Source organism: Thamnophis sirtalis, unplaced genomic scaffold (assembly GCF_051295495.1).
Source record: "Thamnophis sirtalis isolate CommonGarterSnake01/CBP01778 unplaced genomic scaffold, rThaSir2_p1.2 scaffold_8, whole genome shotgun sequence".
NCBI classification, from domain to species: Eukaryota; Metazoa; Chordata; class Lepidosauria; order Squamata; family Natricidae; genus Thamnophis; species Thamnophis sirtalis.
This window is the reverse complement of record NW_028261388.1, coordinates 60,397,565-60,410,638: the sequence shown is the minus strand read 5'-3', so window position 1 is coordinate 60,410,638 and position 13,074 is coordinate 60,397,565. Positions and strand designations below refer to the sequence as shown.

The 13,074-nt window shown below is 45.1% G+C and overlaps 1 long non-coding RNA gene across 2 annotated transcripts in view; it reads left to right on the top strand.

The window, feature by feature from the left end:
* LOC106544592 (uncharacterized) overlaps window positions 1-13,074 on the top strand; it is a 101,829-nt gene that overhangs the window by 18,897 nt on the left and 69,858 nt on the right. The window contains exons 1-2 of one of the 2 annotated variants that reach the window (XR_015697539.1): window positions 6,356-6,418; window positions 9,286-9,380. The exons of the other annotated variant lie outside the window; for it this stretch is intronic. This is a non-coding gene — a long non-coding RNA (uncharacterized LOC106544592). Of the gene's footprint in view, window positions 1-6,355; window positions 6,419-9,285; window positions 9,381-13,074 lie in introns of those variants that run through there. 2 annotated transcript variants of the gene reach the window in all.

Here is a 13,074-nt window from a genome sequence, read left to right as displayed (position 1 = left end):
GTAGACAACATCCTACTTCTTGGTAAACTAGAAAAAAGTGGGACAGATAGTATCACCACCCGATGGATTGATTGGTAACTGGCTGACAAACCATACTCAGAGAGTAGTCCTTAATGGCTCTATGTCTACATGGAGGGAAGTAACCAGTGGGGTACCACAAGGTTCCATTTTAGGCCGAGTACTCTTCAATATCTTCATAAAAGACTCCAATAAGGGAATAAAAGGGGAACTTACCAAATTTGCAGATGATACTAAGCTGGCAGTAATAACTAACACCCTAGATGATAGGCTCAAGATCCAGATGGATCTTGACAGACTTGAACACTGGACTCTATCTAACAAAATGAAATTCAATGTAGAGAAAAGTAAAGTCTTACACTTAGGCAAGAAAAACCAAAAGGAAACATATAGACTGGATGAAACCAGGGTTAATAGCAGTAACTGTGAGAGGGAATCTTAGTGGACAACCAGTTAAATATGAGCTAACAGTGTGCAGCAGTAGCCAAAAAAAAACAATGCAATCCTAAACTGCATTAACAGAGGGATTCAGTCAAGATCGAGAGAGGTACTAATACCACTCTATAAAGCTTTAGTAAGACCACACCTAGAATACTGCATCCAATTTTGGTCACCACACTATAAAAAGATGTTGAGACTCTAGAAAAAGTGCAGAGAAGAGCAACAAAGATGATTAGGGGACTGGAGTCTAAAACATATGAAGAACAGTTACAGGAACTGGGCATGGCTAGTCTAATGAAGAGAAGGACCATTGACATGATAGCAGTGTTCCAGTATTTCAGGGACTCACAGAGAGGAGGAGGGGGGTGTCAAGCTATTTTCCAAGGTCAGACAAGGAATAATGGATGGAAGCTGATCAAGGAGAGATTCAACCTAGAAGTAAGGGGGAAAAAATCTCCAACAATCAACCAATGGAACAGTTTGCCTTTGGAAGTTGTGGGAGTTTGATCACTGGAAGCTTTCAAGAAGAGGTTGGACTGCCATTTTTCAGAAATGGTGTAGGGTCTCCTGCTTGGGTGGGGGGTTGGACTAGATGACCTACAAGGTCCCTTCCAACTCTGTTAATATGAAATCTGAAATCACAAGAGTGTTCCAGAATCTTTACTTCTTTATGTTCAGGAAATCAACATCACTTCCTTGGTTAAAGTATTGGTACAACACTTAAGCTTCATTCAGATCATAATTCTTGAAGGAAAATATTGAGAATTGAATTTCGTTTCAGTAGGGCTGGAACATGAAGTAAAGGAACCTCAAAAGCAAATGTGAAACTCTGGTATATGCATTTCTAGTTTTGGAAAGAGCATGGTACTGAAAAAGTACTACTAGATTGCATTCTCCTTCAGATGTACTTTTCACTTAATCAATGTAGTATCAATTATAAGTCAATCTCTCTATCTTCTACTGATAATGAAGAATAGAAATAATTCCAATCAAATAGAATATAAGGATAATTTCATATATGCATGTGATTCTAACTTAACAAGATCAAAAAATTAATTATCTATGAAGAATAAGAGACCATATCAAGATTTGTGAAGACATTTTAAAATAAAAAATGAAATAAAAAACTTTTACAAAAAAAAGATTTGTGAAGATATTTCATGTACAGATTTGGTGATTTATAATTTGGCTTGTCAAAGGCACCCCAGTCTCCCAACAGTCTCACTCCATAGGTATTTCTTGATACTCACATAGATGTTTCAGTGATTTTGGCTTTTGTTTTTAGCAGCATGAAATCTTAGGAAAGACTTCATATAAGGATATCAGTTTTGCCTTTTCTTTGGGATACATATTCCCAGAATGCATTTAGCTCCTTCTACCAGCAGGTCAGAGGCTAAAGTGCTCTACTATTGAGGAAAGATGTGGTTGGTCTCTTCTTCTTTACTCATCAACTTGATCTGTATTTTGCTTTTAAGACTGTTGCCCCTGCCTCAATGTCTTATTTCCTGCCATGGTAGCATAGTGGTTAGAGTGCAGGTTAGAATGCAATACTGCAGGCTACTTTTCAGTTGAAATGTCACCAGGCTCAAGGTTGACTCAGACTTCCATCCTTCTGAGGTGAGATGGTTGGGGGCAATAGGCTGACTCTGTAAACTGCTTAGAGCGGGCTGTAAAACACTGTGGAGCATTATCATAAATCTAATAGCTATTGCTGTAGAACATTACTCCTAAAAAATCTCCTTCATTGATGGTACAGTAATAAAAAGGAATGTGAGAGTCCTTAAAAGAAGGATCAGAATGGAGGTGATGGTAGACCAGTTTATTTCCACTTTCTCAAATAAATAAAACTGGGAAAAAGAGAGGTCTTCTAGGAAAAGAAGCTATCACTCAGAGTAGACCCATAATCTGGGGGATTTAGCAAATAAACAAAAAACTGATTTATACAACAACTTCACTGAAACAGCTTTGGGGGGGGGGGGGAAACCAGCATGGAAATGGAAATTGTGCTGAATAAACCATAAACTCCAAGTGTAATTAGGAAAGTGGATGAGCAAGGCCAGGGAGCATTTTGCAGGAGATGGGCACCTGAGATTGCCTAAGCAAGAAATGAGGGGGAGTAGGCTGAAGTGAAGCAAACCAGAGTCATCACTATTCACACCACCAGGCATCCATTCAGTTTGTCATGGGTCAGAGAACAGATTGCCTTTCAAAAAAATACAGAAACCTCTTCGGAGAGATCCCGAGGAGAAATGAGCTGTTGCCGAAATATGCGGGGGTGGGGCGGGAAATGACTTTGTAAGAGGTGGATCCTTCTGGAAAACTACCCTTTCACCCAAATAAGCCATGTGTGTCCTTCGGGCAGTCTACTTACACCTTCCTTTTACTTGGACATCCGCTAGTTCCCTGGAAACCCTCCCTCTCCCCATCCTCCAGGTCCAGATTGTGACCCTGCCGCTGCCATCTTAGCGATGCCTGCTTGGAGTGTCAGCCAGAGCGCTCTGCCTGCAACATCCTCTACAAAGAAGGGAGGGGAGGATCCTGAGAAACATGCTTCTGCCGGCGAAAGGCAGCAGGAGTCCGAGGGAGGCTGGGCGATAGCGAGGATGCTAAGAAAAAACCTGGTCGCTTTGTTCCTACCGGGGCTTAAGGATTTACAGCACCGAATCGGGCCTAATAGGCAGCAGCAGAAAAGACGGCCTCGCTCCCCAGAGGAAGAGTTGATGGCCCTGTGCGGGCCTTAAGATCTTGTACAGGAGACCCGAATCTTCTTCCCGCTCCAGGCCAGCTCAGCCCGGCCCAGCGCGCTGCGGCTCCGCTTTTGCGTTCGCAACCCGTCTCTTGTTACCCTGAGGCACCCGAGCGCGAGGTGGACGTGGCGGGGACCCTACCGGGCTCCGCATTTCAGCGCACTCGAGCGTTGCTGGAGCGGGAGCTTCTGTCGAGGAGGATAACCCAGGTTTTACGCGGCCCTTATTCGCCGAGCAGGCAGCTTTTGGCCAGATGCCAGAAGCTTACTCCTCCCCGCCGCGCCCTGAAGTGCAGTAAAACTCCCGAGAATTTAGGCCCGGATGCGGCAGGCGCGATCCAGCCAAATCTGCCTTTTCTGAAGGGAGCAATCCACTTACAATTCTAGCTCCTCGTTCAAGGGCATACGAACACGAGGGAACAACTTAATCACATTTACGGTTTGAGGGTTTTGCCACCCGTGTGTGTGCCGGGATGTGGGTGAGTGTGATGAAGGAAATCCTCCCAGAGTCCGGCCTATTCCTCTTTTACTCCAAAGAAAGCCAATCCAGCGGAGTTCAGCGAAGCTTTTGCTTTAGCCAAAGCTCGATCTACAATCTGGAAAGATGAATGCATGCCAAGTACAGCTACGAGGGAATAATTCCCAGCGCTCAAAAAGGAACTTAGGCATATTCAGGGGAACGGAATAGATCTGAATTGAAATCGGGCTAACTTCTGAGTAGAGATGATTAGCAGTTAGGATTGGTTTCCCCTATATCCAGGGGGGCAGGCTCCAACATGGGCAACTCCTGTACGTTTGCCAGTTCGCTCCCTAGGCGGGCCGGTCGTGGGCCTGGCACTGTATTTATGGAAGCAGCAGACAAGACCACAAGAACATGGTTGACTCTCGCTGTGCGTCCCAGGCTTGGCTGGGACCCAGAACTCTAGCTAGCTTGCCAGCTCGGGATCCCAGCCAAAGCAGCCAGCTGAGGGGTACTGCTGCAGCTTTCCTATTGATGCAAGCTTTGCCGTTGCTGCTTTCCGCACCTTCCTTCGTTCCCCAGCAATGCAGAAGCGCCTCCGCTCCGAGCCCCCTCGCTTCGCAGGGGATGATGGATCGTGCCTGGCGGGGGTGATTTGGTGTTGATCGCACATTATCGCTGGCAGGTTGGACTGGTTGCTGATGAACTGCTTCCACTAGCGACGCCTGCCCGCACAACCCTAAAGAGAAGAATATAGAGAAAGCTGCTCTCGCTGTTTTTCTGTTATAGCTCTTTCTCGTGAGTGTGAGTTAGCACGTCTAGGACAGAGATGGGCACCGCATTTAATCCCCTACTCACGAGAAAATTGCCTTTGGGTCTGCCAGGGGTCGGGATCTGAGGAACCTCCCGTATGTGTCGCTTTCTGTTTCCATCATCGCCAGTTTCGGGAGCCCGAGCTCTAAAAGAGAATTCCGATACCTTCGATTCCAACGTAACTCCAACGCCTTTCTAGGAGAAAAACATTTGCCATTACAGCCGGTTCGGCCGACTTGCCCCCTTCGCACACACCTCAATGTTGGATTTCTTCAGCATCAAGAAATTCTCGGTGTCCTTCGCTGGGAGCGTCTGCTGCTGGCGCTGTGGAAATTCCCACTACCATACCGTTCTCCCAGATCCCTGGTACGATTTTACCGCTCTCGCTGGTGTCGCTGAAAAATGAGCAGGATTAGGGATTGACAGCCTGGCACCTCTGCTGCCTACTAGACGGAAAACCCAGTCTTGCCAATGGCACATTTCTAGTTAGACTGGAAAATAAACAGTCCAAACATATCTAAGACCCAGCGCAATGTTTATTGTGATCAAAGGCTTCCTGGCAGGGATCCCTCTCGCCAGATGCACCCAACACATTGGAAGGAAGATTAGCCACTGCTTTCCAATATCAGGTTAGCCACTGTGCACTGGTCTGTATGAATATGGTTCAGGGCTTATGACTCATCTCCGAGAAACAATTGAGTTTTGGTCAAGAATTCGAAGTTGAACAAATTATGGCTCAGCACAAGATATGAATTCAAAAAATGGCCCTTTCCTTTCTTCCGATATAAACAAACAACTGAATACCATGGCAATCCCTTTCTTTCACTTTAGTCACAGAATAGCGGCCCTCCCTTATTTTTAGCCTGTACTTTAAATAATATCTGATCCAGCCTTCTTTAAAATAGCTGCTCAATCTGAGGGAGAGTATAATTGTGTACATTTCCTTCTCCTTTATCCCATCCGTTCTGGGTAGACCTACTACATCTGTCTTATAGAGATCTGGATATTGGCAAAGAGAGATAAATTTCAGTTTCTTTGCAGCGACCCAGGATTGGTTGCCAAACAAGGCTCGGTGCTTCTAAGTAGGATTTGGAAAAGGGACCCCCGAGGATTGATAATCGAAACATTCAACCGGAGTTTTACATCTTAGACCTGGAAATTTTATTGATGTGATTGGACATGCTACATGAAGCAATAGTTGAGTCTAAGAGGTGTCTCTGTTGTGAGAGAGGCAGGAATTCATCAACAACCCCCCCCTTAAAATACAGAGAGAGGGGGGGAGGGGGGAGAGAGAGAACGCGCAGAACAGTTTACTAGCTAAGATCTCAATGGATCAGGACAATCTATCTATAGGCAAGAAGTTAAGCAGGAGTCTCTAGGGCCAAGTTACGATGAAGATCCCTGCTTCCTCGATCTTTGCTGTCTTACAGCACGGATTCAAACGATCGCTGCTCTTCTTACTACTGTGCCAATCCAAATATAAGCATCCCGAGATGCCCAGATGCCCAGACTAAAAGAATTGGTTCCACATACTATGAAAACAGGTTCGAATATTTTCTAAGTTCCACTTAGGTAACCCTCTCCCCAAGACCCCGTTTGTGGTGAAGCTAATGGCGTGTGTATGGAAATGAGGTGGAATGTGCGAAAGAGCAGCACCCGCTCCAAAGATGAATGTTTCGATTATGAATCCTCAGGAGTCCCTTTTCCAAATCCTACTTAGAGGCACACGCGCCTTGTTTGGCAACCAACCCTGCGGACAAGCTTGGGACTTGGGCTTGGAAGACGGAGAGAAGTTCTTGGACTTCAGCACGAGTGCGATCGACTCCACAGGACTGCGCAGGCGCTGGCAGTTGCCCTGAGCCTCCGCTTTCCGAAAAGCCCTTTGGAATGAATGGCGCTGGCGGGAGCAGTGCTGGGCGTACTGGACCCTCTTGAGGCAGGTTAGTGGATACAGAGGAGGCGCGAGTCTGCCAGAAGCAGGCGGATCGAAGCAGAGAAGGTTAACCCCTGGGCTGCCGAGCATCGTCAGTCCGCCAGATCGCTCAGCCACGAGCTCTCTCCCCTCAGTCCAGGCTGTCCTCTTGGCTGCTGGTGTCAAACCTGGAGGCTGTTGAATAGGGAGGGCAGGGGGACCTTCCACCATCACTCTTGGCTAGGAGAGGGCGCCGTGCAAGCATGGTAGGCGGTTCCCAGCTCTCTGGGGTTAACTCCTCCCTGCAGGTTCAATTCGCTAAGGATTATTTTCTGTTTAGAAATCGGAGAAGCGAGGACTGTTGACAGGGAAGCTTTTCCTCTGGAGAGCTCAACAGCTGCTCTCGGGCAGGCAGCGCCTTGAAATCTATTTAAAGAGAGAGAAAGGGGAGGAGAACAAAGCGGAGCTGGAAGAAGCCGGGAAGACAACCGGAGCTCAGGGGTGGGGGTGGGGTGCAGCTACGAAGCGCTGCTTAGCTGTGAGCCCCGAGCTCACATTTGTACATGCGATCGATGGCAAGGATAATCCTGGTGAGCTGCAGACCTTCGCCTTCTTTGCCCCACCTTCTCATTCCAAGGAAGAGAAGACGGCGGTAATGGTAATGAAGGCTTTCTGTCTCACAATCGCGTTCTGTTTAATAATAGTACAAAATTAAATTAAAAAAAACACAGGAAAAGGGAGAAATCCCAAACTGAGTAAAATGGATCGATTTACTCTCTACCTCGTTCACAAGTGAAGTGAAATCCAAAATGTTAAATTGAAACAATCTGCTCTGGCTTGGTAACTGGCTGCTTATGATTATGGCTTTGATTATAGAATAACATATTTTCCAAAGGAGTGAATTTAGGGCGTGTTTTGTAACATTAAGACCATTGAACTGGGATCAGTCCGATGGAGGAAAACATATGCACGCTTAACGGTAATCAAAGCCCTTTGGATTGGGGAGATGCCCCGGTATTTTTTACTAGATGTGCATAGTGCTGTGCTATTTCGGATAAAACCCGAACTGCCTCAACCATTCCAAGGCAAAATATTTGAATGTGGGTTTTGTGGGAAACCCTGATATTGAGCCCCAAGCCTTGAGATAATCAGCATAAATCCATTATTTCGATCCAACTGGCCTATGAATCTTTTCCAATAGAATGTACCGTAGCGCCGACATTTATCACAAATTTATACTTGACCCATCCTTTACTCTTGAAGTAAACATGGGGAGGGAAGGGAAACGGTTCTTAAATTGGTGTCACACAATATAAATAGTGCAGTCTTGTCTTGGATAGGACTGCAGCCTTATCCGTGAAGCCCACCCCTTTTCCTCACCTAGACAAAACCTTCTGAGATGTCAATACATAGCAAGATAATTCTCCAAAGCAGCTAAACCTGATCAGGCAGGCCTTTATGCATGCCTCCTGGTATTAAGGGTTGAGTTTCTTCATTCCTAGTGGATTGGTGAAGACCTTCGACTATTCTCTAGGATGGGCATCCGTGTCTCACGTGACTGGTGTCAACTCACCCAGTTGGGTTACAGGGTAGATTACTGGGTCCTATCATGCACACACCCGCCAGCCCTTGGCCTCCCAAAGAATAGTTCACGCACGTGGTCCGTATTTGCAGAGGTAACAGCCTGTTTCCTTTCGCTGCAGGCAAGCAGGCAGGAAGGCAGGGAGAGGGAGGGAGCAAAGAGGCTCCGGATCAGAGGAGGCCGAACTCAAGCCCCAAGGGCTTTGTGCACACACCGCCGCCTTCACCACAAGCGGATCTCGGTCTCTCCGTTGGGCTGCGTCTCGGGCAACTTGCTCCGCCAGCGCAACATGCAGATGTCCCAAAGACGTTCCAAAGACCCTGCTGAGGCTGCGAACTAATCGGAGATCCCCGAGCTTCCTTTCAAGCTATCCTTTGTGCGTCGGCCCCTCCGAAGCAATGGCGGGGGGAGGAAGTGGGAGCTCAGTGCCTCCCTCTCCGCTGCATTGAGGGAAGGTGAAATCTGCTCAGGGTGAGGAAAGGAGGGTCAAAGCTTACGTTTATCAACCAAAATAGAGGTTTTCAGGTGAGCAGTGGGAGAGCAAGAAGGATCGTAATTGTTCCTATCAGCTGGACCTAGAGTCACAGCTAATTTTAAAATATAATATCCCCCCCCCCAAGGTTAGCTGCAACTTTGCTTTCAACCAACAGTGATTGGAACTGCAGTTCAGAACATAGTTATATCCAGGAAAATTCCCCCCCACCCCCACCCCCATTTCCAAGCCAGTATACTGAACAGTGCTATCTCTACAGTAGAATGGGTTACCAGGATTGAAAATACCAGGTTGCATATCTGGTACCATATTATATAGAATGCAAGGTATATGGAATAATTTGAATGCAGCGAGGTTGGGCTGATTTTTCTGAACTAAGGTCCATGGAAATCAATCAGATATGGGTTTCTCCTAGCTAGCAGTTCTGCACTGAGTGGGTAAAAGAAAACTCATGATCACGTGCTTGTTCTTCTGAATCACACATTAATGGCATGCACCCACCCCATAAAAAGACATTTAATTTCCAATAAAGTGGCACTTTTTACTTAAAAAATTAATTTCAAATTGATATTGCTACTTTTTTTCAAAATGATGAACTGTTTTCACCAGTTTATCATTCAATATTAAACAACTTTTCAGTTCGCCAATGACCATGAAACAATCAAGGCTTAGTTTAAGAGCTGAGCAAAGAGTATGGGCCAATCCATAGTAGAATCTTGCCTTCTTTTTCCTGCTGCAGAGGCCTGTTTCCTGAATATAAGAAAATGCCAGCATAAACAATCTCTACAACTAGTTTTGAATTTAAAATAGTTTTTTCCAGCAGGGAATCTGCCAGCCAGGAGCTCTCATTCCTTTGCCTTGAAGTGGCTGGTTGTTTGCATTAACTGCTTTACAAGAGAAGAATGGCATCAGGGGGTAAGATTGCTGTTTAAGCACAATCATTCTACTGCACAGATTTTTTGGTCAGCCAGGGTCCAAATGCAACACTCACTGAAGATCCCTGAAAGTAGTAGGTTGTTTCTGAAATAGAAGTCATAATCAGAGCTGAAAAGCTGAGAAGATATACCCAGTTGGGTGTCATATTATTGTCATCACTACTGTGACATATTTCCCATAAATGAAGTTACCATTTGCCTGTTTGTGCTTGGTATCTAGAGTGACAGACATTTTGATGGAAATGATAATGATAACAGCAACAGTGGTGCTGCAGCAAAGCTATGTTGCATTTCATGTACTCACTGATTTTATTTAGTGTACTCTTAAGAATCCCCCCAGCAGTTCTGTAACATTAGATGAGGTACAGTGCTCTGCAGATATTAACTGCTACCTCTCCACTATATAATTTGTTGAACACCCAACTGAGTGAATGCAGAATCTCAAAAATCTCACTCCTCCAGCAACACCAGTCCAGTGATTGCATTGACAGCCTATTTGTTGGTATCTCTTTGAAGTCAGAGGTCTTCCTCAAAAGTTATACACTTTGCCTGCCCATGTTTCCTTCTCTTGGCCTAGTCTTGCCATGCTGATTGCCCTTTTCTTTTATGACCACTGATTAGCCAATGGGAGCCTCCCCCCCTCCCAGCCCCATCTCTTCAGCTTGTCTTCTCTGCTCTGTTAAGAAATCCCCTTTGCACCAGTTCTGCTCTGCTTTCCTATGAAACCCTCTTTTCTCTACCCTGGCTTTTTAAAAGTGAAGGATTGTTGTATTCTCCCATACAGAAGCCCAAGGTTTTCCCTCACAAACAATGCTTACATTCAGCCTATACAGCTCCCTTCTGTGGGACTCTGGCAAAGAGAAGTACCATTCTTTATAGTTTGTGACAAAGAAATTGCAGGCCAACGGGACTAAGGGAGGCTTGCAAATTGGGCTTTTGCAGAATCAGAGGCTGAGATCTGCAAGCCACTGTCTTAAACACAATGGGCTCTGCCTGGAAAAAGAGGGCTCTTGAAATCACTTAAGCTGGCCTATCTGAAGGAAATGCTTCTAACAGCATGAACCACCCAACCTCCTAAGAGGAAATGCACCCATCTGGAGTGGTTCGACCATGCAGTCCTTGAAATCCATGGGTCTTTTTCTCAAGATTTTGGTTGCGATGGGAATATCTTGGTTCAAATCACCTTATTGTATAGTAAAACACAAGGATTCTGTAATTAATCAGACCAGTAGGAAGGGGTCTAAAATTGCAGGTGGATCATTAAGATTCAAAGTATCCTGGTTTGTTGATGATTTTCTTCAGATATCTGGGTCTTATTTCTACATTATTTACCTTATTTTGGGGGAGAAAAGGGCAGATTAATTTTTGGATGGAATGTTTTTTCTCAAATGATAAAATTATGAATCATTTCATCTAAACTGGATCTGCATGCTTTGCACATATTAATCAGTTTAAGTTAATGGAAAACCCAAATAGAGAGAATTTATTTGTGAAATTTGACTGTGACAATAAAGCTGATCATATTAATTCTGGTGGTAAGGATATTAAGAATATTTAGGTCATATCTTTTTGATAGATTGTATTTACAATTCAGGTTAAAGTTGTTAAACTATAAAATAGCACAAGTTCAGGGAGACATAATGGCATGTCTCTTAGACTTGTGTCTGTTATATTGTTCAGCACAAATAATAGTTATAGAGTTATAATACAGTTCAAGGTTCATGAAGGCCTATTTTGTTGGACCAAATTCTTCAATGTGTTTCATGAAATTGTGCTTTCTCCCAAGTCTTTCTGTGTCCCATCCACGGTCTGATTGTATGTGTGTGATATTTTCAGAACTACCCCTTATAGCAACTGACTTATGAGTTTAGGTCTTTCCATCAAGAACCCATGGATTGCACCAATCACCTTTTGGGGTCACCTGGGGCAACTGTGGCTGGCCCTGAGTGCCTCCTGTTATGCTGAGGGCTCAGGGCAAGTGAGCTTGGAGGCCAAAGGTTAAAGGTCTTGGCCTTTGACTGGATGTATTGAGGCAGATATTGGAGGATTTAACACTTGGGTCACTGAGTTGCAGCATAGCAGCAGACACAAAGTGGTAAGAGGGAGCTTGGAAATGTCTCTAGTTAGTTCATTAGGAAAAAGCCCTCCCTCCCCACTCCCCTCACCCACCCCCTTATAGTGGGCACATTGGAAAGAGAAAGCACTTAATGGACTGGTTGAATGGGAACTGTTCCCCCCCTCAGGGGAACAGGGTGTGTGTGTATGTGCCTCTACATCAAATTTACAATAGTTATGAGCAGAGCACAAGGAATGGATATAAGTATGCCATGAGAAGTTCTCTTGTATGGACTGATGAGGCTGGGGAAGGGGGAGGTCTGTACTTTAGTACTTCTGCTTAAGTAAAATACTAATACACAGGAAGTGGCCTTGGGCTCCAAATGGCCTGGGCTAGCAAAACCACATGGTAGTATTGTAATCCAAGAGGCAGCAGAAGGTTGATATGTCCAGATAAAATATGCCTTTTGTCATGTAGGGGTTACTTTGTGTTGCACTCCTCCTAAAGCTCAGGTCATTTAATCAGAATCTCCCTTAACCAGCCAGGAAGTTTTTCTCTTTCTCAGCAGACTGTATTTGGCCTTGGCAGTCAGTGGAGGGAGGCTGAAATACCCAGAACATTTTTCCTTCCTCTTCCTTGCCTTGCAGTTTCACTTTCTCCTGCTCCTCCAGCAATTGGTCTTGGGGCATTATTTCTATATTTTAAGAAGACCCCAGTTCTCTCTATGGCAATCCCTTTTCTTTCATCCAGAGAGAGATGTAAACCCAGCTTGTAGAGAAGCAGATTGTAGAGAAGCAGAAAAAGCAAGGTCAGAGAAGGATCCTCTGCTGTTGACTTTTAATCTCACCCCCCCATCCTAAAGGCATTACCACACAAATCATAACTATGTTACCTTCTTGCCCAAAAGTGCTCAAGCTTGGATTTAAATAGGTGTAAAATGGCAGCCACTTTCATTGGACTGTTGCACAAATTGTATTCTGGCATAATATCTTCGGGTAGGCCATGGGACCATTAAAGAATAACAATGAAGGAGGGGCACCACCACTGCTGGGGAGAGACTCTGGGAAATTATAGGTGTTTGGGGGGGGGATGTCCATGAGTTGGCGTCTCGGGAATAAGATCCTTCCTTCCTTCCTTCCTTCCTTCCCTCCCTCGTTGTTTCTCTCTTTCGCTCTCATGATGACGGACCGCATGCTTGCTGGCTGTTACATGCAAGGCATAGTTGTAAAAGCCGAGAATATAAATAGTTGCCTACGCATCGAAATGTTAATGTAAAGGCAGAGCGCCGTGCGTTTGACAGCCTTTGGCAACAGAAGTAAGAAAATGCAGCACGACATTCGGAGAGCAATGAATTCGGAATGGAAAAGTTGATTGCCTGCGAATCGCAGTCAAGCCTCTGATTTAAACCAGCGGATGTGTGGTTCTCAATCGATTTTAAAAGTGTCTCCTTGAGGGAGTTGGGCGATCTGGAAACATGAAATTGAAATAAGTAAAATGTTTGAAACAGCGGAGTTTACTGTATCTTCGGAATTCAGAAAGAAGTTGTACAAGAAGGCATGAAGGCCAGGCGTGACTTAGGTCAGTTCTTCGCGAGTGGAAGTTGGAACACTACAGAATT